The following is a 27,167-nucleotide window of genomic DNA, read 5'->3' on the forward strand; positions in this document are numbered from 1 at the left end:
AGTGGTTTGTTCTATTAAAATGTTATTTTATTTTATGTAAACTTATACCGATGTTCTGTTTTCTTTGTTGGTTTAATGGTGTAGCTCGTATTCTACGCAGCATTTGTCTTGTTACCAGAGATAAAGAATAAAGGTATTAAATAATTCATTTCTCCAAGTTCGAATCGAACCCACACCTGTCGCTATTACTGTCATTCCCTGGTGCCACTGCGTTACGGGGGCCTTCTTGTCCTGCATACTTCATTTCATGTTTTCTATTATTGGTTAAAAGAATATACAAATTAGTCAAACACTGTTTTGGAAATCGATGGCGTCGGCTTAAAACGTAAAGTAGTTTTTAAAATATTTATAAATATACTTACTTAAACGTTTTATAACATTTTTAACAGTAAACTTTAACATTAAATATGGAATGAAATCCGCACGACGACACATAAGTACTTGAATAGAGATTTATATTAAATGACTTTCGCAATTCTTTATGTAGACTACTAAGATTTTCTCAGAATGGTCTCTAGTAAATTTTACTTTTTTATAAAAAAAAATTAGTCTTAAAATTTAAATATTATCAAATTTGGGTAGAACTCTGGTAATGTAGTGATTTAAAATTGTGCTTAGTCGTCTTTTAATAGACACTTAGTCAAATAAAATAAATTAATTTAAAAGTCAATTAAATTATTTTATTTAAAAATGACTATAACAAAAGAAAAATAATATACAAAATATGTTCAAAATTTCTATAAATTACAACTGAAATCGTCTTTGTATAATTAGATTTATTCTAAAATAACGTCATGCTCACATTAACCATTATGCAAACTAAAATATTAGTGTTGATTCTACAAAGGAAAGCTGTTTAGCAAGAAATCTAACTTAATTTCTTTTAAGTAAAATAATGTTGTTTTAATTAGTTCACAAACGCCCCAAGCAAATCTTAGAAATAAAATAATATTGTGGTTTATATGAAGCTTGATTTAGAAATTTTGAGAAGCTTTTTCGTAGTATATAATGAAAAATATTTTAAATAGCTAAGCAATACGTCTCCCGTTTCATGAGAAAATTATATAATATATTATTACTAAGTTATTATTACCATTATGTTACAATAATAAAACAAGTTAACAAGTATGTTTTGTTCGCTAGAATTTTATAGGAATGAATTGTTTATTGTGTCTTTATTCGCGCTTTAGAAATCACTAGCTTGTCAATAAACAAATATCCGAAAATGATGACCATTTGTTATATTTAATTACTAAATAAAATTAATTTTAAGAATTTTTCGTACCTTTAATATTTTTTTAAATATGAAAACTTGTAATGGTACTTCAATACGGTATTTCATTAAAAACGTGTAAAATATTATAATCCACTTTCAGAATCATATAATTAGTGGCACATTAATTTCTAGAGAGTTTTTAACACCCGAGTAGTAGTCAAATTATACCTAACTAGCGGACCCGGACGCGGCTACGCCTGCTTGAAATATAAGAATATAATTTCTATAGAAATAATTTCAATCTAGATGAAATGCTAAAAGTGACTATTATATTTATTTTCATAAGGATGAATATCAAAATGACGCGGTAACGAACGCGGTCGCGTAGCGACGACGGTTGTTATTAACATGGCAGAATAAATTGTATGTCAGATTAGAAAGTATTTTAATTTATTAGTATATATGTGTAATGTAATATTATATAGCCTATAGCACTTCTGAAGAATGCAGCTTTCATACAAAACAAAAACAAAGTAAATCGATCCAGTAGATCCAGAGATCTTAGCGTTCAAACAAACAAACAAATAAACTCTTCCGCTTTATTATCTATACTAATATAATAAAGCGGAAGAGTTTGTTTGTTTGTTTGTTTGTTTGTTTGTTTGTTTGAACGCTAAGATCTCTGGATCTACTGGTCCGATTTTCATTGTTTTTGTTTTGTATGAAAGCTGCATTCTTCAGAAGTGCTATAGGCTATATAACATTACATTACACATATATACTAATACTAGTGGACCCGGACGCGGCTACGCCTGCTCAAACTATAAGAATATTTATTAAATATATTTTCAGTTTTCAATAGAATTAGTAAGAAAATATAAGCTTAAATAATCAAAAAGAATAATAGTTAGAGACATATTATTAGAAAAAATATCTGGAAAGGATATTCTTAATATTAGAAAAAGTACCTAGAACCCGTACCTAAAAACTACCTAAAAATATTTTTTGCCAACAATATGAAATAAAATAAGAAGAGAACCAAAGTATATTTTAAATTAAATATAAACAGCAATTAAAGTTCGAAAATATACGAAAATTTATAAAACCATCAACGTCATCTGCCCGTTCGCGTCGGTCATAGGTACTCATACTATGCCGCCCGAAGGCTAGGTCATTTCGAATCAGTGACATCTTCTTAATTATTTATTAGAATGTCATACAGTAAACTATAATTTCAATCTAGATGAAATGCTAAGAGTGACTATTATATTTATTTTCATAAGGATCAATATCAAAATGTCGCGGTAACGGTTGCGTAGCGACGCGACGGTTGTTATTAACATGGCAGAATAAATTGCATGTCAAATTAGAAAGTACTTTAAAATATATTAGTTTATATGTGTAACGTAATGTTATATAGCCTATAGCACTTCTGAAGTATGCAGCTTTCATACAAAACAAAAACAATGTAAATCGGACCAGTAGATCCAGAGATCTTAGCGTTCAAACAAACAAACAAACAAACAAACAAACAAACAAACAAACTCTTCCGCTTTATTATATTAGTATAGATATTTTAAAGTACTTTCTAATTTGACATGCAATTTATTCTGCCATGTTAATAACAACCGTCGCGTCGCTACGCAACCGTTACCGCGACATTTTGATATTCATCCTTATGAAAATAAATATAATAGTCACTATTAACATTTTATCTAGATTGAAATTATAGTTTACTGTATAATATTCTAATAAATAATTAAGGAGATGTCACTGATTCCAAATGACCTAACCTACGGGCGGCACAGTATGACCGACGCGAACGGGCAGATGACGTTGACGGTTTTATAAATTTTCATACATTTTCGTAAATGTTTATGTAATTATTTGCTGTTTATAATTAATTCAAGCTACACTTTGGTTCTCTTCTTATTTTATTTGATATTGCCCGCTAAAATTATCCTGCTTAATAGAGAGAAATGTTTAGTTATTTCGTAGAGTCGATATCTATGTACGCACGCAAGGAAAACTTTAGGTACTTTTTCTAATATTAAGAATATCTATCCTTTAGTTACTTTTAATCCTTTTGTTGGTTAATTTCAATAACTCAGATATTTTTTTCTAATAATGTGTATCTACTTATTATTCTTTTTGATTATTTAAGCTTATATTTTCTTACTAATTCTATTGAATATTGAAAATAATTTAATGAATATATTTAATAAATATTCTTATAGTTGAAGCAGGCGTAGCCGCGTCCGGGTCCACTAGTATTAGTATAGATTTAAGTTAAGAAAATATTTAATTTTAAAAACAAAATAAGCAATAATCATTTTTTTATTAATTTAAAAAATAGAAAATTCTAAAAGAAAATTTCATTTTGACATTTAAATTAAGGTTTCAATGCTGTAGACGAGCATGCTAGACTTAGGTTACTGATATATTGGCGTGAAATATTCTCACAGCAGGTTGCACAATATTTTAGACCATAGCTTTTGCCCTTTGCCACGGCAGATCGTGTTCGTCAGACAATGGATAGCTAAGAATTTTGTATATGTAGAGTTCCTATAATATAGACTACGTATTTTTATAAGCAAATAGAATAGATAAGATAAATGATGTATTAATATCGAATCTTTCTAGTATCTTTTTTAAGTAACTTAGGTTTATGTATAGTAGTAAGTTAGAACGGAAACAGCGTTTTTCTAAAATTTTTTTCCCGAATAACAGGATAAGTTTAGGGTAGGAGAAGTACTCTTTACGTAAATATATTTGTTTGTCCGTTTTCTACGAATTTGCGAAATTTAACGGAGCAAGAATTTAAAATTATAATATAACAATATGAAAATTCGGTCAAGTGGAAATTGAACCGCCAATCTTCTCCTTTATATGTAGTTAGAAGTTGTTATACTGTACGACGCGACAGTGGCATCAAATGATGATTTTATAAAATTAAAAAAACATATTTCATATTTTACAAACAAACATTTTCTACATACATACAGACAGCAAAATAAATGTAAATTTCAAGAATACAAACTAAAACATATATTTATATAAACAAGTAACCAGATACGTCTACAAAGAAATTTCAAAACATCATAATTCACAGTTAGCGAACACATATTAAGTTCATGAGAATTTCGTGAGTGAAAACTTTTCATATTCATACAATAGTATATGTATTATAGTCTCTATACGTATAATATACCCACATCGTTGCGTGAATCAACTTCAAGCTTCAATCTAGGGAACTTCCTCTGCAACATATTAAACGACTGGCTTCAAAACTTCAGACTTAGCAGATAATCTGTTAGCGGGAATATGATTTAGTTTTATGAACACGTGACTTTTAAGCTTCATAGGATACTTTAAGTCTGTCTTTTTAATATAATATCTAACTTAATTTTGCTACTTTTAAAAGCTCTTATAGCTCTCTTAAACTTTTAGAAGCTGTCGTGGCGCAGAGGCATTAAAGTTTCACCGTAATCGAAGATCGTGGGTTCGATTCCCACTCGAAGGATTGAATTGTTATTTATTAATATTTTCATTTGTTCGCTCTGGCACCAAGACAAAAGCCCGGTGTTGATTTGTTGTTCACTGAACACGCAATGCCTCTAAAACAATTCGGCGGAACGCGGGAACAGAGTGTCTGAACACTAAGTTCCCTCTGCCTTCCCTTCTGTGTGTATAGTGTATCAGCGTGAAGCTGATTTATTTTTTTTCTTTAAATATAATATCTAACTTAATTTAGCAAGTTGTAAAAAGCTCTCCTTCAATAAAGTTGCTCTCTATAAGAACAAAATTACAAATTATGAACACAAAGCATATCTAACTTTTATGATTACGATTTGCATAGATTTGTACAATATTTGAAAATAATTTACATTTTAAATATTCTTTTGAATACCCAAATAAGTTGAGAAAGGCATCCTTAAATGGCAACTCCAGTTCGAATCAAATAATAAAACTTCGAAGTCATTAAAAAAGGAAACCGCTCATACTCGTAGAGTCTATTGGTTTCAGTCTATTACTTGTATGTAATATTAGACGAAAATTGTAATGAAGGCCGAGGGATCCCCACAAGACGATAGATAACAAGCTCTAGAGGCGGATGAGGGTTGGGTTTAAAGAGCAGAATATGGCGATATATAAAATCAGATAAATTTAAAAAACATAAATATACAAAAGTAATATGAAATGTTTTCTTAATCTGAATTCTCTGCATAGTATTAAACGAAGTTTCTACACACCTCTTGTACGCTTAAATCTTTCAAAGCTACCGATTTTAATCGCTTGACACGAGTGAGTCATACCTCTTTCAAGAAGAAGGCTTATTATATATATTTAAAGATCTACATATATACATTTCTATTTGTATTGGTAAATTAAATAAAAAGAGAATGATAATAAAGGGAAAAAGATGTGTAAAATAGTTACAGGCAGACGGGAGAAGCCACGAGCAAAACACTAGTATTTATATTCCTAAAATATACTGTGAATTACAGCACTTATTAAACATTACAGTGAGCATAAAACAAAATTATAATATTTTCTTATGACTCTTATGAACTTCGTTAGGCGTTGACGTTAGTTTTAATTAGACTATGATACCTACTTAATAATGTTACGAATAAAAGTTTTAACATTTTATTTAATTATGCTCGGTAATTCAGAATTTTACTAGGTACTTGGGGGGTGATTATATTTTATACTAGCGGACCCGCGTGGCTTTGCCCGCTTGTACTATATATACTAGTATTTATTTAATATATTTATGTAATGATTTTCATATTTATTTCATGTTTTTATCTCTGATAAGGACAAGGAAGCATTGTTTTCTCCTAAAAGCAATGTGACTTTCTATGTCTCGAATTTGTATGAAAAGTAAAAATAATCTTCATAAGATTTTCTCCACCTATCATGCAGAAAGAAAAGAAAAGATATTTCTACATGTACTCTCACATTTAGTTATAAAATTAATGAAAATCAGGAGTGGAGTTTATTAATATTGGACTTTTTCTGCATACCCTGCAACATACGGAATACTGTGTGAAGATGAAAAAAAAATAATTTTAAGCCGCATTGTTTCGAAACGCTGACGCCTTTCAATGGCGCCGATCCCTCAAGCTAGTGCCGAGTTGATTTATGTAAACAGAGAGTTTGTGTATTCCTCGTATGCTATATAACTGTTTCTGACCTCAATGTCTCATCAGCATACGTTAATCCCATAGGGTACGAACTTTGCAATATTCCAATTTGAGTAACAAACTTTTTAATACGTTCATTGTGGGTATCATATCACATTTGTATATCAAATGACGTCCATTCCTCGCTATTCTAGTGCAGATGGACCTTTTCTGATCTTTTCCTTTGACGGTACCCACGGTAGTCTATAGGTTCAATTCTTAATGACTCTGCAGTAGATTAAATTAAAGCCTGGTACTAGGTTCCTATGCATTCGAATTGTATGACTATTTATACGAATCTATATTTCAAATATGTTTAGAAGTTATTTAAAAAATAATTAATTAAATTATTAAAATTCCACAACAAGTATGTTAAATGAAAAACATAAACAACATTTTTTTAGCTTCATATTGTACCCCACACATAGCAGTTTATGCAGAGAAAACCTGGGAACCTATTTTTAAGAATCTCTGTTACCCTTACGACATTTCCGTTCTTCACTTTTCACCGAACTCTTGTGGCATTGCGTGTTGATTGTCGGAACTTAACGCCGTGCTTTTGCCTCGTTATTCAATTGCTCTAATCAAATCTTTTGAAAAAAGCGTGAGAAATTGCTGTTTTGGTTAAAAATTAAGAAAAATATAATACAAAATCTATAAGAATAATATAAAATTGCATACGTACATCTTCAATATGAAAATGCACTACGAAAAAACGCATAACAAAACGATGTGTCGGTATGGGCGTCGACGGGTAAATGGTGTTCGAGACTGCAATCTTATCTTCATTTATAGAACAGTAAAATTACACTCCGCCGTCTACATAAAGGGCCGTTTATCATACTCTTCTTGAGTAGTTAGGGTGTAATGTATTGAAGATTGATATCCTTTGAGCCTACATCGTTATTTTTATGTGAATTTGCTGCGAGAGGCTTTGGAAATACGTAAAATGTTTAATTTTATTTTGATATGTGGTTGTGAAAATGAAATGTTATATTTTATTTATAACTAGCGATTCGCTCGCGGCTTCGCCGGTTTGAGTTTTACGATTATTTATTTTTTTTATTTAATTATTTGAATAGCTTTCGCTTACTAATATATTAGTATTTGCTATTATCATTTCGGCTTTGGTAAAACAACGAGAGAGAGACGCAATGTCTTGAATTCGAGTGGAATGTGATGAAGTTAGTGTGTCCACACAACCTTTTTTCTGCTTTCCCTGTTAAATTGAATAAAGTCATCTCCAGTATTTTAAAGATGAGTTCGCTTAATTTTTAGTTCGCATTTAAATTTCAGAAATATATTTAAAAATATATATATTAGTGATTATTTATAAAAAAAAACAATATAAAATTCTATAATCATTACATGTAATCGCATTTTTATTCTCGATAATAATATTTTAATGACTAATTTTATTTTATAATGTATATCGCATCAATCGTAATGAAAATTTTACGAGCGTCTGTAGTTAAAGTTAATAAATTTTCTAAGACATCTATAGTTGTTTGAAGGAAACGCCATGCACTATAAAATATCTTCAAAGTGACCTATATTTAAAATAGATTATGGAATCAAGGTTACTTTTGTTCAAAATGTTGCTTCTAATATTTAATTATATTAAATTGAAACTTACATCTACTCTATCTATTTTAGAAACCAATATTAAAAAAAAAACAATAACAAAATATTATAATACCAACATAAATAGCCACCCAATCACGTAGGTCTCACAATCATTACATTTCAAAAACTAAGAAAGCTGGCTGGCGTTTGAAGTTCGCCGGATAACTATCGCGTCGTGAGCGAATGTGGCTGTTAACACATAACGAGGTGTGGACCATGAGCCCACCAGTCAGGATCATGTCTTCTCTGCTTACTCGCCGACACTGACCTTACAATCAAATTAAAAACAACTTCACCTACCCACTTTAAATTTGATTTAAATCGTATATAACAGAAGTTAAAGTTTAAAATCCATTGTAGGCTATAAATATTTATAGTACAGCAGGCGTAAGCTCTAGCGAAAATTTGTATGGTTCATTGTAGTATTATCTGTACGTGATCGATGTAACGAGTTAAAAAACCCCTCCAGTGTATGAATAGGAAACGAATCGTGAATTTCTGAGATAAAAATAAACTCGATTGGCTTCTTTAGTGTTATAACGTGCGATACACTTACTTTTATCTTACATTTTTGCGTATTCATAGATATGTTTTAATCTTGAACTAAAATTAATATGATATTGCTAGGACTAAGGTGAGATTTTGTTTTAATGATTATTCGAGTCATTTCATATAAGCAAATATTTATCTGAATTTAACTTTCTATGAATATACTTACTTGAACTTTTTCAAAAGCCTTAATTCTTATTTAATTAAAATCTTTATGATATTGAAATTCGTAGATAACTATAAAGAACAAAATAAAACATAATACTATTAAAAGAAAAGAAACAACGAAACTAAACCTATATTTTTTGCTCGTATATAAAAATACTTACATAGCTTACTTTGTTTGAAAGTTTGTATCAAATATTTAGATACGAAAGTAATAAATCGTTTTTACGTCAGTCCGTACTTTAATTTAGGTACAATTAGGTAATTTATCAAGATATATTGCCAATATCTATATCGCACGTCAAATTAAATGAAAATGAACTAGGCAAGGTAAGAAAATCTTGCAACAGTCTTTCGTAGACGAATAACTTTGCCAATATTTTATATGACTTTTTATGACAGGTTGTTTTTCTTGAAGATAAAGTTACAAGAAAAAATAAATATACTTTAGGTAAACATTCGTTTATGTGATAAGTTGTAGGTTTGTATGAAAATCACTAGAAAGTTCTTTTATTGTAGAGACTATCAAATGATGTCAACGAGAGAGTAATTTGTCAATTACTTTGGGCAAAATACTGTTTACTATATATATTATTAGGTAAGTTCTTAATAAATATTTTTCTAGATGATTTATTTTGCTGTGTTTTCTTGTACCGACCTGTAATAGAGTAGGGAGAAGTACTATGTCGGTTAAAATAAGTAATAAATAACTAATTTAAATTAATAATATTCATATTGAATGTAATTCTAATTACATACGAAAATTCTCTCAAAACAGTACTTTCATAATTTTTGTTTAAGTATTTATATCGTTTTTAATCATTTATGTAGGCAAGTAAAATATAGGCACATATTTTAAGTTATATTTACTTCTCACATAATTATTCCTGCTCCTGTTCTACTGGCCGTTCTCTCAGAATACATGAAACGTAAGTCCGTGTGCGCCCTTCCGCTACCGCACTGCGTGTCCTCTTTCCATGTAACGACTCAACTTAGATGCGAGGGATTAAACGTTTGCTGCACTAAGCTCTGTTAAACGAAACTTAATTTGTTTTGCAGTGAATTTTGGTAGCCATTTTAATTTTAACATATATTTGAATAGTATAACCATATATACAAATTTAATGGTGTTGTGTGCTAACGCCTTCATGGTTTAACGAGTTAACAAAATAGGATGTCTGTATAACTGCTTTAGTGCCTATAGCGAAATTTAACAAATCTAAAGATTAATATTAATATGTACTTAGAAATATTTTTGCGGTCGAGGCCGTCACAAGAGTGTTACTGTTAGCGATGGTTGCGGGTTCAATCCCCAATCGAAGTAATTAATTATTATTTATTTATATTTTCATATCTCCCCATTTATATTTTCTTTACTTACTCTGTTATATGTGGGATACAGCTGGTGAATGAGAAATATTGTATGAAAAAGTCAAATACAAAAAAAAGAAGGAAATAAATGATGGACATATATAAAAAAAACCAAACAAAACAATTCCATATAAGACTATATTCAAAAGATATTCAGTTTACATATTATAGAACAGGTATGCGAAGGAAAATATTACTAAAACTCCCATTACAAGCAAAACAGCGCTATTTGCGCGTGTATCTCACACTAAGTTGTCTTTATGCGGTGTTATGCTCATTAGATGCAAAATCCCCGTCTACAAGTAACATTGCTTATGCGCTACCAACCAGTTAATTTTTACGGTAATCGCGTATACTCGTACTTGCAGTAGGCGGAAGCGTTGGGAGGCAAACACTAAGAGTTATGGTCAGGTAGGAAGATTATATTCACATTTGTGTTTTTACCTATTAGAATCTTATCTTTTAGTGTGTTTTTCTTGATAATATTTTATTTTGAAAATTTTTTATTATTCGTTATTTGAAAGAGGAGACGTAAAGACGTAGGTCTCGCGTAATGTTGACAGTTTTTGGTAAGAATTGTATACATTTACATATCTATGATATGAACGATTCATTGATAAGTATTAAGAATATTAGTTACTTTGTATAAAATGATAATATTTATATAATAAATTTTAAAGTGACCTATGATTTTTATCATAGGTAAATATTTCATTAATAATATTAACACAAAACAAAGTTTTCATTCGACTGAGTGAAAACTTAAACAAAATCAATTTCGAGATATAAAAGTGCAGTGGCAGTTGAGACGTGTCTAATTAACGCTGTCCGTTGCACACGTTTATTGTGCATTCAATTTGAAACTCGACTGACTATCGTATAGTTTTTTTTTATCCTCACGCAACTCCTATAATTTATAGGGTATTCGATCTTCGCTTTGTAGTTAAACAAATATTTTGCAAGTTAAGTCATGGAAGCTAAAACTTTTTTTTTATTTAGATAAATAAAAAATTAAATATTTTATAATAAATATTCAACCAAATAGGCCTTCAAGAAAGTATTGACCCACAGTAAAATCTTTTCCAAGAAATAAATTTAAGAAATATTTGTCATAAAGGACGTTATCTACATACACTGTGCGAAAAAGGAGTTATTCAGTTTTGTCAACTAAAACCCAAAAACATATAAAAATAAATAAGCAAATACGAGTATATTACAAAGGAACAAAAATGTATGCTACGTCCGTACAAAATGTAGGAAGACTTACAAAATATTTGCCTGGTTGGCTTCACACGCCTGAAGTGTAACGGTTATGATTATCATAAAACTTGGATCTCACCTTGTATGGCAGCTTAGCTTAAAGTGTTGAGCTATAGTATCATGTAGCATATTAAAAAACCTATAACTTTATATGGCTTACTTCCTTGCACGGTGAGATAATGTTCAAGTCTAATTAACTGTACTGCATAACTGTGTAGCTAATGTATGCTCGTCTTGTATATTTTATTTATTTATTTATTTCAAAGATACAAAATAAAAAAAGAAAAAAATATGTTTTCTATAAAATAAGCTATTAAATAACGTCTACTTTATGATAAATCAATATTTTATTACAGTCTTTTCTTATTAAATTTCTATATCAATTTTTCCGTATCAGGCGCTTAATTCATTCACAAAAAACTCCTAAATTTTAAGTATAGTATTCGAACCTACGTCCTTGATTTACACTTTGAAACCTAGTAATTTTTTTAATTTTTCTTTAGACCACGACACAATTTTGAAATGATTGGCAAAAATGTAAAACACGAAATACATACGTTTTAAACTCAAAATGACGGTCTAACAAACGTTTCATATGTAAAATTGTTAAATTTGATTTCATTCAAGCCACTGTAAAACTGGCGATTGATTACATAGGGATTTCAATCCATACAAAATGAGTAACTCGGACCCTTTTCATTCATTAATTAATCCGAAATGCGCCGAATTCAAATAATAGTCTCTTAAACCGATTACTCGCGTGGAAGCGTCAATCGAATTCGCAACTGATAAAACAACCTCAATTGAACCACACTATTTTTGTTTCTGTTGAAAACGTGAAAAATAATATTAATATGTTCGTTGTTACTAGTTTTTCGTTATTTAAATATGAATAGGATTAAATATTTGTTATTTTGTTTCACGCTGTATTCTACACATAAACAGGGTAGGCAGAGGGAACCTTGGAACCTAGGGTTAAGAAACTTCGTTATTGAGATACTAAATATGTTCATGCAGAGACTGTGAAAAATACTTCAAATATTTTCTAAAGCATAGAAAGTTATATAATAAATAAGTTCTATTATTTCACTATCCTTTTATAACTCTAGCACGTAGAATTATTAATAACTAGCGGCCCGCCCACAGCTTCGCCCGCGTGAACTACGTTACTATCAATTTCTGTCTCCATGAGTACCTACGTCCTATAAGTGACGTCCATGCAAAATTTGAGACTCCTAGCATTTGTAGTAACGAAGTTTCATACAAACTTTCAACCCCAAAAACAACCCCTTAGAAGTCGAATATTGCAAATTCCCGTCTTAGCGAGCACCTACGTCCTATAAGTAACTCCTATGCAACATTTAAGATTCCTAGCACTTGTAGTTTCTGAAATTTCGTGATGAGTGAGTGACCCTTCGATTTTATATATATAGATGTTTACAAGAACAACTAAAAATATAGCAACATTTAAAATTGGCACATGTGACTAAAATAAGAATAAGAAAGTATTGTAAAATATCAGAGTTTTATAAAGTTAACTACATTATGTTAACACCGCTTCTGGGAACAAAAGTGGAATGGGTCTAGACGCAATGAGCCGTAAAGGCTGACCATAGGCTATTGTGTTACACGGGAGTTACAAAAAAAATGTAGACATAATAACGACTGGACATGGTCAGTGTAAAATAGTATGTACTATATACATACATGTATAAGCATATTTTTTTGTTCAGATAATTTTGTTTCCAACCAAAGTTATTTCTTCATAATATCTAAAACATTATTAATATACTACTACTAAATAAGAAAATATAGCATAATTATTATGTTTCTGATAATTTAATTACACGAATATAAAATACTTGGACTTCCAAAACTAATATAATGTAACACTGTTTAAACAAAATATGAAAATAGTTTTAATACAATCATTAGTTTTAGCGAAAATTGAAGTGATAACCACAGTATACAGTCAAAAATTGTACTATAGTATATAAATAAATAATTTGCATAATAAATAAATCAACATTTATTTTCAATGATAATTGCCATGTCTAATTATTTACTACACTATGAAATATTGGAGGAAATTCTTAAAGAGTAACCCTATCAGTGCTTACGGTGGCAATTTCTATTCCAACGGGACTTGAATTGGCCATCCGAATTATTATTTACTTAAGACAAGACAATGTATCAAGTTAAAACTGAAACTGTAATAGTATCTACTTCTTCCTCATTTTTATTTTCAGAAAGGATTTTAGAAGTTGAGTTTCTCAACCAAAAAGACAATACCTAAAATTTGTCTCTAAGCACCCATTTATTAGAATATCTCTATCTACACATTGAAAAGATGCAAAAAGAGGGGAAAAAGTACAATAGATTATTACTATTAGTTACAGGCGAATGTAATAGCTAACGCAGTTAGAATATTATCGTACTACTTAAATATTCTAGTTATTAAGCTTAAATTAAATAAAACGTACCAAGCATGAATTTTCAAGAAGCCATCGTGGACGCATAGAAACAAGGATGCGACTATAAACGTGACGATTATGGGTTCAATACTTACTTAGGGAATAAAATATTTAGTATTTTCATTTGCTTGCTCTGGTAACAGGCCAAAGCACGTACGTGTGTTAAGTTACACACGCAATGCCTACGGAAGTCTCTTAACACTAGATTATTAGCTATGGAGAATATAACTAAAAAGCTAAAAATGTGTAAAATTCCAACAGAATTATATCCGCTCGCGGCTTCGCCCGCAAAACCACGAAGGTACAATAGCGGTATGCTGGTATAATATATATTTAGGCATATATGAAACGTCAATAGTTCGCATTAAGTAGTTAACGCGTAATACACAACTCATCAAATTAATTACGCAGTCATGTGTGTATTGTTATAATTGGGCAACCATAAACTAATGGCAACCCTCCTTACAATGATCACCTTTAATCAGTTAAATTTAGTAATTGAGAATAAATATTGCATATTTGGTTTTTAGAAATTATAGGTACACATTAGGTTATTAAATTACTAGAGAAACACAGTGGCACAAGGGTGGAACTGTACAGGATAGGTTTTGGGTTCGATGCCCTCTCGAGGAAATTAAATATTTATTATTTTCCCTTCTTCGGTTTGCTTACGAGGCAGGCATAGAGTTCAACCACTCAACAATACAACTTTTTGAACATTGATTGATATACCTGGTTCGAAATATAAACAAAAAAAATGTTCTTGCGGTGTTTACTAAACAAAAAATAATTACATATGTTTTCATCGCGTTATTATTTATTTTGAAGAGAATCGTACAATACGTGCGTCTATCGTACATTCATAATTGTAAGGACAAGTCAATATTTAATAATAATATAGTAGAAGTCAATCAAGTAAAAATTGTAATTATGGTAGATCTTGCTGGATTTACATTGATGCTCTACTTCTGTTAAATGTATTTCACTCATCACGAAATCTCAGAAACTACATGTGCTAGGAATCTCAAATTTTGCATAGGAGTTATTTATAGGACGTTGGTGCTCGCTAAGACGGGAATTTGCAATATTCGACTTCTAAGGGGTTGTTTTTGGGGTCGAATGTTTGTATGAAACTTCGTTACTACAAATGCTAGGAGTCTCAAATTTTGCATAGACGTCACTAGGACGTAGTCATGGAGACAGAAATTAATAATAACATAGCTCACGCGGGTGAAACCGCGAGCGGGCCGCTAGTATTCAATAAATATAGTTATTTTCTTTTTCTACTTCATTTATTTTACAAATACATTTTCTCTTTATAAAAAGAATAATAATCTAAGAATACAAGCAAGAGGGACCAAGTGGGCACTTCATTACAAAAGGTTTAATACCAAAATCTTGACCGCAAAAGAGGATTAACTTTAAGCCGAAGAAGATGAAGACTTAATAAAAATTAATATAAGAATGCCTTGTGGAGGTCATTTAGAATTCTGCTTGTTAAAAAGGGGCCTCAAACTCTTATTTCAGCTGTACGATTATTTAACATAATTTAAAATTCGGCGAAAAATCCACAATAAGGCGAAATTTTGGCAACATTTGTTTCTGTAAATGCAAACGAAGCTGTTTGCTTTATAAGATTTAGTCTAGACGAGATGTAAGTTTTCTATGTTAAAAATAATTTAAAAATAACATTTGACTTGAAATACAATCCTTATTTATCTAGTTACTGAAGCTGATAAACAAATGTTGAAAATAATGTTAGAATGTATTTAAATAAATGAAATAAATTTATAAGTGTTAAATTCATATCTGCTATCTATTTATATTGGCTTTTGTGTTTTTTTCTTTGAAATATACCTAGTTTTTATATAAACAATGATAAAATTAGTAAGTCATTATAATTATTTAACACAAAAAAATGGTTATTCGAATATAAAAATCTTTATATTTTTTATAGAATTAAATTCTCTTAAACTCAAGTAATAATCCTAAGTGATGGATAAAATACTGAAGCCCAATACCGTTATATAAACCATAAAGTAATACAACTAATACACTGTTAATATAAAGTTGTAAAATATATCACTACGAAGCAACCAAACTTTTTTATTTCTTATCTAATAGTCAAAGTTGAAACAGAGTACAAATTTAAGCAAAACTTTTCGTGGTTCAGTATAGCGTTAAATATAAAAAGCAACGAAAACTCAGATGTATATTCAAAGTTAGTACTTATGAAGTTTCTCTGTCTGTACTCTCTGGTGGAACAATAAATTGTTTAAGAACAGTACCTATACAGAAGTTGAATTAAGAAATTAATTTAAACTTCGCGAGATATAACTGAAAAAAGAATTTCGTGGAATAAACTTTTTGTTATATTTAAATTTAAAGTAATATAAATAGAAAATACGTTTTAAAATACGAAAATATATTTATATTAAATAAAAAAAAATATTATAACTTAATTTGTTAATAATGCAAATAGATTCTATTTTAAAATAAAATACTTAATATTTTTTCCAGTATCTGTAATATCACAAAATATATTTAGTTAGTACATTTGCACACTGTGCGACACGAGAGAGATAGGAAGAGAGATAAAAGAAATTTACAAATCTACTAAAGCTGAAGCTAAGCTGAGCTTTATATAAAGTAGTTAATGTCTAAACCTTGTGAAACTAATTCATCTTCTGACAAAGTTTGCAACCATAGGCAGTAGATTGTTAGTATTTAAATATTATACTAGCGGCCAACAAGCGGCTTATACGGTGGCCTCCTAAACTTATATATTTATGATACATAAACTTATATACTAATAGACTATGTGTTATTCTTATATATAAGCTATGTCACTGTAAAGTTTCACCTAAATCTGCTCAGTAGTTTTTGGGTGATAGCGGAACAAACATCCATCCTCACAAACTTTTACATTTATAATATTAGCTGGATAGGATAGCAACGTGTATGTTTTATGTCACAAAAAAATATATATTGTCAAAAATATGGCAGTGTTATGTTAATTTTTTTTATTTTGCTTCTTATCAAATAATACCTAAAAATGTTGACATTCACAAATAAATTAATTTTTAACAAAAACAAAAACCGACTTCTAACAACAAACTAATAAACTAATTTTTAACAAAAACAAAAACCGACTTCTAACAACGAACTAAAAAGTGAAAAATAATTATATAAAGATTTTATAATTTTGAAGTCGGTGTCAAACTAATGCTACAACACCTTTACTACAATATCTAATTACTAAGCCTGTTTGTTTTACTTGGCACCGACGAATAACTTCAGTCAGACATGGACCAAAAAAAAATGGGACCATTCGGGAAGCTTCACCTTTCAAATAAAAAAAAAATTATCAAAATCGGTTCACCCAGTCAAAAGTTATGAGGTAACAAACATAAAAAAATAAATAAAAAAAAAAAAAACAGTCGAATTGATAACCTCCTTTTCTTACAGAAGTCGGTTAAAAAGAGTAGGTACTTTCTAATGCATATTTTTTTTATTTTATTTAAATTATAAAAATCACTCAAACGAAAGTTTTTATATAAAACAGTAAGATAAAAAAATAAAAAATAGAACGATTCTTTATAGTGAAGCACAAAAATCATGTATGAAACTAAAGTGGCTACTGTAATCTCCTAAGCGTTATTCTTCCTTAGTTAAAGGAATTTCCCGGATATTATAAGGTTGTCTAGAGTTTTCATGAAAATTATTACCACAGCTGAACTCTTTTATATGCAAATAATATTATCTCGTACAGTTCTTTATGTTATGAATTTTTAAATTATAACCCGTTATTCAGAATATGTTACAAAAATAAATTTAAAATGTGCCTCTGGTGTATTTGTAATTTTATTATTTTATATAAATTATAAAACAGATTTTTTTCCAAAAATGCTTATAAAATATACTTATAGTTTTAAAGTAATATTTTATTTAAAAATATTTAAAAAGTTGAGCAGTAAGTCATATTGAAGAATATAGGTGCATACCTAATATTTATGTCCATCGTATTTCCTATATCTTATAAAACAAAGTCGCTTTTCGTGTCTGTCTGTTGTTTCTAACTCTTCTTCTTCTAAACCACACAACGGATTTTTATGCGGTTTTCACCATTAGGTCGAGTTTTTTTCGTAGAAGGTTTATATATAGTTTATTATTTGTACATTCTTATGTAAATTAACATAAATACGATAAATATGGATAAAGTCATACCCGTTGAGACACTTTCGCGCATGCGCTGCTTTGATGGTAAGTACTACATGAACAAAATGTATTGGAGTATTGTTCCTCTTAATAAGATCTACAAAAAAGTCCGCGATGGCATATTCATATCTTTTAAGAATAACGTGTAGTGATCATTTTTCTGTCTAAAAATAATAATTTCAATATATTTTTTATTGTGAGGGATATTTTTCTATAATGGTATTAATCCTTATCCTTTAAAATACTTTATTAAATTTCTACGTTAAAGGAAGATAAAATTTGCTTTTCACACAATTTCGAAATTGCGAAAAGTTTTGGAGAAAAACGCATTTAATTGTTGACACATCACGCCGTTGACACTTCAGCTGTATCGACTCAAGTTTCACTTATCCCTTACTCTCAGCATATAAATAAGTACATTAGTTACGTTGGCCATTTAATGTAGATCCAAACTGTCTTTTACTGTTTTTTATTTTAATAAGTACTTTAGAAGTTGTTACAATATCAAAAAATCCTTGCTGCGAAACGGCTCGCCACTCGCCATGCGTCCGCCGCGCCCGCCGCGCCCGCCTGCCTTACACGCATCGGTGGTTCAGTGGTAGAACGCTCGCCTGCCACGCGGGCGGCCCGGGTTCAATTCCCGGCCGATGCATTCTATTTAATTTTCCTCACAGGCAGCCACGTCGTGCTTCCTTTTCATCAGGGACAGAACACCCTTTTCAGCATTAATCACAAGCTCGAAAAAAAAAACCCGCCTGCCTCTATAGCAGCGAAGATTTAGATGCGTTTGCACGTATTGGATAATTCGAGTTGAATGTTTTACTTCAGCGCGATATATTTGGTTTCATATTTTTTGTAGTAGTCATTAGTAGGCAGGTTTTTGTTTATAATTTCTTCCGTTTAAAAATAGTAATTTAACTATCTAAAATTAGTCATTTAAATATATTTTAATAAGTACTTGAAAAGATTAGTAGCACAGATTTTGGTACCTACTAAAAAATCCTTGCTGTGTAAAACAATTGGAAAATCCTCATTGAAACTACGAAAATGCGGGTTGCATTAGGGTTTAATTAATTTTCACATTATTTTAAGTGCAAACATACATTATATGAATAATCCAGTAGTAAAAGCGGGCGAAGCCGCAAGGGGGTCGCTAGTAAGTCTATATTTAAACTCTTAGTATGTCAGTTATAGCTATACATATATCTATTTATTTAAAAAATAACTATTATTAAATACTTTATATTTTCGTTTTGATGTCGAGGCAGAGCGCGGCGTTCAGTTTCGCCACTCAACACGCCTAAAGAATTCGGCGGAAAATGGAGAACGGAGTGTCTTAAGCACAAAATTTCTTCTGCCTATTCTGCTACATATGGCATATATCATGAAGCTTTTTATAATCGAAATATGTAACTAAAAAACCGTTCATGAAATTACTATTAAAAAGTCTCAACATACTATTTTGTTAAAAACAACCTCGTTTCCAAGCTATTTGTTTCAACAATAACAAATAAATAAAACCAACATAACATAACACAACTACACATCACAATCCACGGTAGACGTGATCATTGCGCCTTTACCGGAATATAATAACAGTGTAGCCGCTTCGAACAGATAAAATGATAATAAGTGGTGGTTAGCGCTGGCACGATAATTCTGAGCTAAGAACAGTATGTGGAGAGAAATAGTATCGATATTATATTATGACACAGATGGAACTAGGTTGTATGATGGGCATGGGTTGAAATGATATTCGATGAAAAAAATAACCGGTCAAATGCGAGTCGGATCAATTTTAGGATTGTATGCTAACGGGAAGACCAATTTGAAAAAATGGACAAGTTTAAGTTGGTAGACATTTGCACGTATTTTATATGAATCTTTCGTGATACATCTACGCGATCTCGAGATAAATGCTCTTGACAGACGAACAGACAGACAAAAAAGTGATCCTATAAGAGTTCTTTTCTGTTATTTTGCGGTACGGAACCCTTTAAACTTTTATCATACTATACATATAGGTTCTGTAATTTACTCATAGCACCAACATTATAAGGTACATATAATTATTAATTTTACTAAAAAATACTATAAATTTCATAAAGAATCATTTGTACAATAAAATACCTAAATTTCTTTTTAACAATGCAACACAAACACTGTGCTAATAGCTACCATTATATAGCTTTGTATCTGCCCAAATATTATATATTGTACCTACAAAATTATTTTTGTAGAAAAGAATTATTTCCAATACTAGCCAAATAAATAATAACGTAGCCAATCTTTTCATAATTTCCATTACCTTATTCCTAAAGACTATATAATTTTATAGTTATTTTTAGCAAAAACGGATTCGATTTGTTAAGAGATCTTTGTATAGGTAATTTATTTTTTAATCTAAGGAATTCAGTGCCTGCAGGCCTTAGTTTCTTTCAACACATAGCAAATTGTGTGTTTAATACTCGTTTATTGCTTGCCATCAGAGGCGCCTGAGTGGGCCAGAGGGGATTTAAAAAATCACAATTATTCCAAGTAAGGCCTTTATTGTCGAGTCGACGAGCAATAGCTCGTGATATTTAATTAAAGTTACCGACAACATGTCTGTTATTTTATAAACAACTAGCGACCCTATTGCGGCTTCGCCCGCTTTTACTACTGGATTATTCATTTATATTATATTTGCAAAGCACTTAAGATAATGTGAAAATTAATTAAACCCTAATGCAACCCGCATTTTCGTAGTTTCAATAAGGATTTTCCAATTGTTTTACACAGCAAGGATTTTTTATTAGGTACCGTAATTTTAAATCTGTGCTACTAATCTTTTCAAGTACTTATTAAAATATATTTAAATTACTATTTTTAGATAGTTAAATGACATTAAATAATACATTCAACTCGAATTATCCAATACGTGCAAACGCATCTAAATCTTCGTTGCTATAAAGGCAGGCGGGTTTTTTTTTCGAGCTTGTGGTTAATGCTGAAGAGGGTATTCTGTCCCTGATGAAAAGCAAGCACTACGTGGCTGCCTGTGACGAAAATTAAATAGAATGCATCGGCCGGGAATTGAACCCGGGCTGCCCGCGTGGCAGGCGAGCATTCTACCACTGAACCACCGATGCGTGTAAGGCAGGCGGGCGCGGCGGACTCGCTTGTATAAGCATAACGTCGCGAGGCGCGTTTCGCAGCAAGGATTTTTTGATATTGTAACAACTTCTAAAGTACTTATTAAAATGAAAAACAGAAAAGACAGTTTTGATCTACATTAAATGGCCAACGTAACTAATATACTTATTTATATGCTGAGAGTAAGGGATAAGTGAAACTTGACTCGATGCAGTTGATGTGTGAACGGCGTGATGTGTCAATAATTAAATGCGTTTTTCTCTAAAACTATTCGCAATTTCGAAATAGTTTAAAAAGCAAATTTTATCTTCGTTTAACGTAGAAATTTAATAAAGTATTTTAAAGGATAAGGATTAATACCATTATGGAAAAATATCCCTCACAATAAAAAATATATTGAAATTACTATTTTTAGACAGAAATATGATCACTACACGTTATTCTTAAAAGATATGAATATGCCATCGCGGACTTTTTTGTAGATCTTATTAAGAGGTACAATACTCCAGTACATTTTTTTCATGTAGTACTTACCATTAAAGCAGCGCATGCGCCAAAGTGTCTCAGTGGGTAGGACTTTATACACATTTATCGTATTTATGTTAATTTACATAAGAATTTACAAATAATAAACTATATATAAACCTTCCCTGAGAAATATTCGACCTAATGGTGAAAACCGCATCCAAATCCGTTGGGTGGTTTAGAAGAAGAAGAGTTAGAAAGTTCAGACAGACACAAAAAGCGACTTTGTTTTATAAGATATAGGATAGGATAGGATAAATACTGAGTTTTAAAGTTTCTTATACTTTTACTGATATTCAGAAATTCTATAGTAATAAAAAAGTTATAAAAAAACAAGTTGGACCCTTATAAGATTCCTATAAGTTGTTATCGCGTATAATTAAAGCAACAATCAAAGAATCTGGCCATATAATAAGAGGTCCATACGTCAGAAGCGACAGTAATATATCGTTGACATAAAGTTCAGAGATTTGGGAAGATATCATTGCTTAAATTCTCAGTTTCCGTTCGAGGGGTCCATGTGGGACATAAAAATGTGGAAAAATTACTAAGATAAGACAATCGCAGATCGATCAATGCCATGTTTAAATTTTTATGTTAGAATTTATAATGTGAATGTTAGAATTTATAATAAGAAGTATAATTTGTTACGAATTTATTCCGTCGACTAGTAAATTATACTATTTTAAATTTTTCTCGTATGTTAATTTCTTTTTTACTAATGTAACTAATTTAAAACAGTTTACACCATACGTTCTACGTAAGAAACACAGAAGAATGATAAAATTGAAGTTTTCATAGATAAAATAATGTGTTTATAAGATAAAAATATATTTTTGAAACGATTGCTGAGGCACTATTCTCAGTATATATTATTCAAAAGTCGTTGAGGGAGATAAGATTGCCAGGTTTTATGAGAGCATCAGAGAAAATAACATGTGTCAATACACCGAGCGCAATGGAGTTTTCTGGTATTCTGTTTTATACTATCCCATATATTCCATCATCAATCCTATTAAATTTTTATTAGAAACCAAGTCTTCGTCATGTTTTCTGTTACATAAATCAACAACTTCGTTTGTGCTTTATTTTTGTATTCGACAAAGCTTAATAATGTAACCAACATACTCGTACATGCTGTAATAAAAATTGGTGTCATCGTGGCCTACTTAATTTATGTAAGAGCAATGGTAGGGAATTCTATTCCTACTCTCAAGAAAATTTATGAATTAGATGTTGTCGTTAATCTCACAAAGTGTCTTAAAATTAAGTTTATTACTTATCTTGCTAAATCTATGCTATTTAAAATATTAGAAATAGGTAGATTTGGGCACTAAAAATACGATACACAATATATAAATTTTAGTAAGCTTTGTGCGACGTATGTGTGTTTCATCCCGTTTAGAATGGAATGCAAGTTGTAAGACACAATGCGGCGTTAGGTTCCGTTACCCAAGATGCAGTGTCTTTAAAAAAGAGAGATTAAAAAGAACGGTGTAATATATGACCTATTTATTGTTTTTGTCTATGGTGAGGAATATGTAAAAATAATGATTCAAAAATTAGTGACCCGGAAGGTAACAGGAACAAAGACCGTAAATACCGCTGTATATTGAATATTTTTATCATTAAGAACCAGAGCTTCTATGTGGCTTATATTTTAAACATAGTTAAGCGCCTTTTTCATCCAACTACATTTACTTTTCACTTGGTAGCACATTAATTAACTTTTCTATGTAAGTCTAGTACTCTCTTAGGCGTTCTAGTTTAATTTTTCATAACTTGGCCATTTTTAAAAATCCTGTATATTTTAATCTATTATGAATTAAGTTTAATATTTCTAGTTTTGAAAGCTGAAAAAGAATATTGTAAAATATTTATCATTGAATGAGGGTCCGAGTCCCATACAATGTAATATTTTTTTAATATTTTAGTCTTTTTTCATATAGTGGATGAAAAAAAGATGGATTGGTGTAAAAACCACCACTCTTCCGCCTTATCGTACAAAATCCAAAACATATCAAAAATATGATAACAAAATTAAGTAATATATAATTATTCAGTAAAATATAATCAACTCATAAAATATATATATAAAAGTCAATTTTACAATTTTGATCGATTTTATGGCATAATCCCACAAGGGTATATAAAAATAAACATAATAATATGTACATGTATAAATTTTCAATTTACTTAGTTTATTTTATTCGACATAACATTTTTAACAATATAAGAGAGTGGCCATTGTTCTGAGATGTTTGTCGTTCTGTCGCCTTAACAATGAAATTCGAAGTGTGATTGTTTAGATTCGCATCGACGTATTTTATAAAATTCCTTTTATTTGTCGACGACGGTTTTCGCTGCCTTCCGTAACGACATACTTCAAGGGGCACAATTTAAATAAATTTAGTTTGGCCATTTTAAAAATATTTTAAGAAAATATTGACGCTTTTGTGGCCCTGTTGTTACATACATATGTACAATGAATGTCTTGAATTTCATATTCGAATCGCGAAACTAATTCGAAATATTTTTTCTTCTTTTATCAGTTTCACGCCTTATTATGCTTAAGATATGTTGTGAGAACTTGATGTCAAAATACTCCATTCTCTTCATTCCGAAATTCGAAAGAAAATTTTCGGATCGAACCCATAACTAACTTAATTACATTCTAACGCTGTCTGCACTAGGAGATCAACGTCAACAAATGTTTTTTTTTCCTTTATTCACAATTATACATCATCACGCTTTATTTTGTTACCAGAAGAAAGGAACATTGATAATCTGAAATAATTCATTCCCCCGAATGGAAATCAAATCCATAACCTACGTATTTACAGCCAGCCATAGACTGTGCAACTGCGCTATGACATCCTGAGGATAATCTTGATAAAAGGCATAAGATATTAAATATAAAATTTTACCAAGTTTTATTGTTACATTTTTATATTAAAAACTTTAGCCATATAACAAATCGTAAATATGTGTTTAGTCTGGCGTTGAAGTGCTCGAATAGTGTAAAAGTTTTTCTAGTAAATATTACGACTGTGTGATTTTATATAAAATAACAGTAAAATTGTCTCTCAACCACTCAAGTTTATCTTGTATTTATCTTTTATGTAAATTTGTGTACTAATTCTTCATATATATTTGTAGAAGTAAATGTAATACTTTAGTCTGTGATTATTATTATTTATGATTTTTAGAAAAAGCAATTTCGTTTAAAATTTAATTATACTTTTTAATTTTTGTTATCTGTTTTCTTTTCTATTTACTTGCAAATAAAAATAAATAAATTGGCACAAGAAATTCGGCCTCTATTAACAAGTACCTAAATTAAAACGAAAATGAATAAGTTTTCGAATAAAACCTTGCTTGATTACTCTATCTTTTATTTTATAAACTTAGTTATGAGATAAATATAAAAACGATATAAAAAACAAATGTCTTTACAGTAGTAGAATATACTGCCAAAATAAGATCAAATCTACTAAATCGTACAAGTATCTAATATACATAGCTAAAACAAAAGCTATTTAATACTCATAAAAGTATCAGCCAGTATATGTTAAACCAAGTAAATTTCAATGAATATTTATATATTCATATATTATTATATCGTATTACAAATTACATGAAAACAGAAATAAGAGACATATATATTCTATTGTTTTATATAAGTACTATAAGAAGATTCTAGCTCCAGTTCGTTTCAAACAATTTACAGCAAATATAAACTGAAGATTACATAAAGAATTTGAAATGTTTTCTTAATACAATGTTTGTTTTCCCACTTCTCTCCAAGACTGTCTAAATGAGTTTAATAGCAAATCTTTCGGTACTAAATTTTGAATTGCTCGTTAAAAACACCTGTCGCTGTCTTGTTGTTAATACTATTGTATTATAATTCAAAGCATCACAATCTTTGTAGTCTTAGAATATTTAGTAGCTTGACACTTTTTCCTGCGTAGTAGGGAAGGCAGAGGGAACCTTGTGTTAAGACACTCGTTGCTCACTTCCCGCCCAATCCTCGAGACATACGTGGTGGAACCTAACAGTGCAACCTGGCTACCAGAACGGAAGAACGAAAATAATTTAAAATATAGCCATTCTTTCGAATGGGGAACATAAAATATTAAAGAGTTTTAAAAGTATTGCACTCTCCTACCAATTTTCGGGACATTGTTCATTGCCTGATGGAACTCGGTTCAAGTCTTTTGCGTTTTGTCATCCAAATCGAGGAAAGGATCATAATTCATTTTCCCGAGTCAAATTGGGAATCAAACCCACAACCGTCACGTTTACAATAAATACACTGTGTCACTGCACCGTCGCGTCGTGGCCCCATATTTTAAGAATTTCGGTAAAAAATGATTATTTTATCATACATATATATATATTTTGCAATGATGTAATCTCAATTCACAAACCAAAAGGAAATAGTTTGTTTATATGATTGTTTAATTCCACGTACATTCGTGCTGGAACGGTTGCCAAAGTCGTTAACACTGTGCAGACGCACTTGTGATATATGAAACGTTTATTTTAGACATAATTGTCATTAACTAAGCTTTGTGAATATGTTATTGTTTACGTTCATTATTTTAATGTTTACCTATTTTTTTCGCATTTTTTTATTATGGAAAATGGGACTTTAGTAAGGAAATATCTAATCTATCTATCTGTCTTTTTGTGAAAAGATTGTTCTGCTCTTTATATTTCGCCTGTTTTAACCTTTTTAGTTTCAGTTGTGTGGATCGACATATAAAACACAATTACACATATTCAGAAAATTAAGCCTATGTAAGTACTTGGAAGCCTAAATAAATATATATCATCGTTCTCTAATATATATGTGAATTGTATGAAATCCCACAAAATCATATATCATATTCATAAGTTGACATAAACTGATAAAGTTTTTTTATAGATCAAAGAGAAAGCAAATAAAAACATAGAGTAGCTAAGATTTTGCATCTTCACAATACTTGAAATTAACAAAAATATAATTAAGTCCCATACAGTAATTAGTTTAGATTAAGTCTAAAGCAAGATCAACTCGAGTATGGGCACGTAGCCAGCATCTTACATTCGGGTGTTCGCTTAATTTATATGATCCCTTGTAGTTGTAACAATGTAGGGCAATGATAAAGCGGCCGTGAGCCGCGTGCGTTAAATTGTTTGGGCTGGGTTGTTGCGGATTAACCGTCCTCTAGTTCATAATGATTAGGCTGTGTCGCTAATTTTGTGTGGTATATATATTTTTTTAGCTTCACTCTGTATCCCGCATGTCGTGGGAGCCTAGTGTTAAGGCACTCCATCATCTTAGAATTTGGTGCTTTAGTGTGGTTAGATAAAAGAAATTACTTGTGTAAAGTTAGGTCTCGTTTTCATTATACGTAAACTATATAATAAATAATATTATAAATAAATTCA

The 27,167-nt window shown here is 30.3% G+C and overlaps 1 protein-coding gene and 1 non-coding gene across 2 annotated transcripts in view; one reads left to right on the forward strand and one right to left on the reverse strand.

Moving 5' to 3' along the window:
• Nucleotides 1-27,167, reverse strand: part of Toll-6 (Toll-like receptor 6) — a 175,193-nt gene that overhangs the window by 136,586 nt on the left and 11,440 nt on the right. The gene's annotated exons all lie outside the window — the stretch shown is intronic.
• TRNAG-GCC (transfer RNA glycine (anticodon GCC)) lies at nt 18,650-18,720 on the forward strand. The gene has a single exon. It is a non-coding gene; the product is annotated as a tRNA-Gly (tRNA).

The sequence above is a fragment of the Heliconius melpomene genome, chromosome 18, assembly GCF_056956725.1.
Source record: "Heliconius melpomene rosina isolate 202511_hmr_F chromosome 18, ASM5695672v1, whole genome shotgun sequence".
NCBI classification, from domain to species: domain Eukaryota; kingdom Metazoa; phylum Arthropoda; class Insecta; order Lepidoptera; family Nymphalidae; genus Heliconius; species Heliconius melpomene.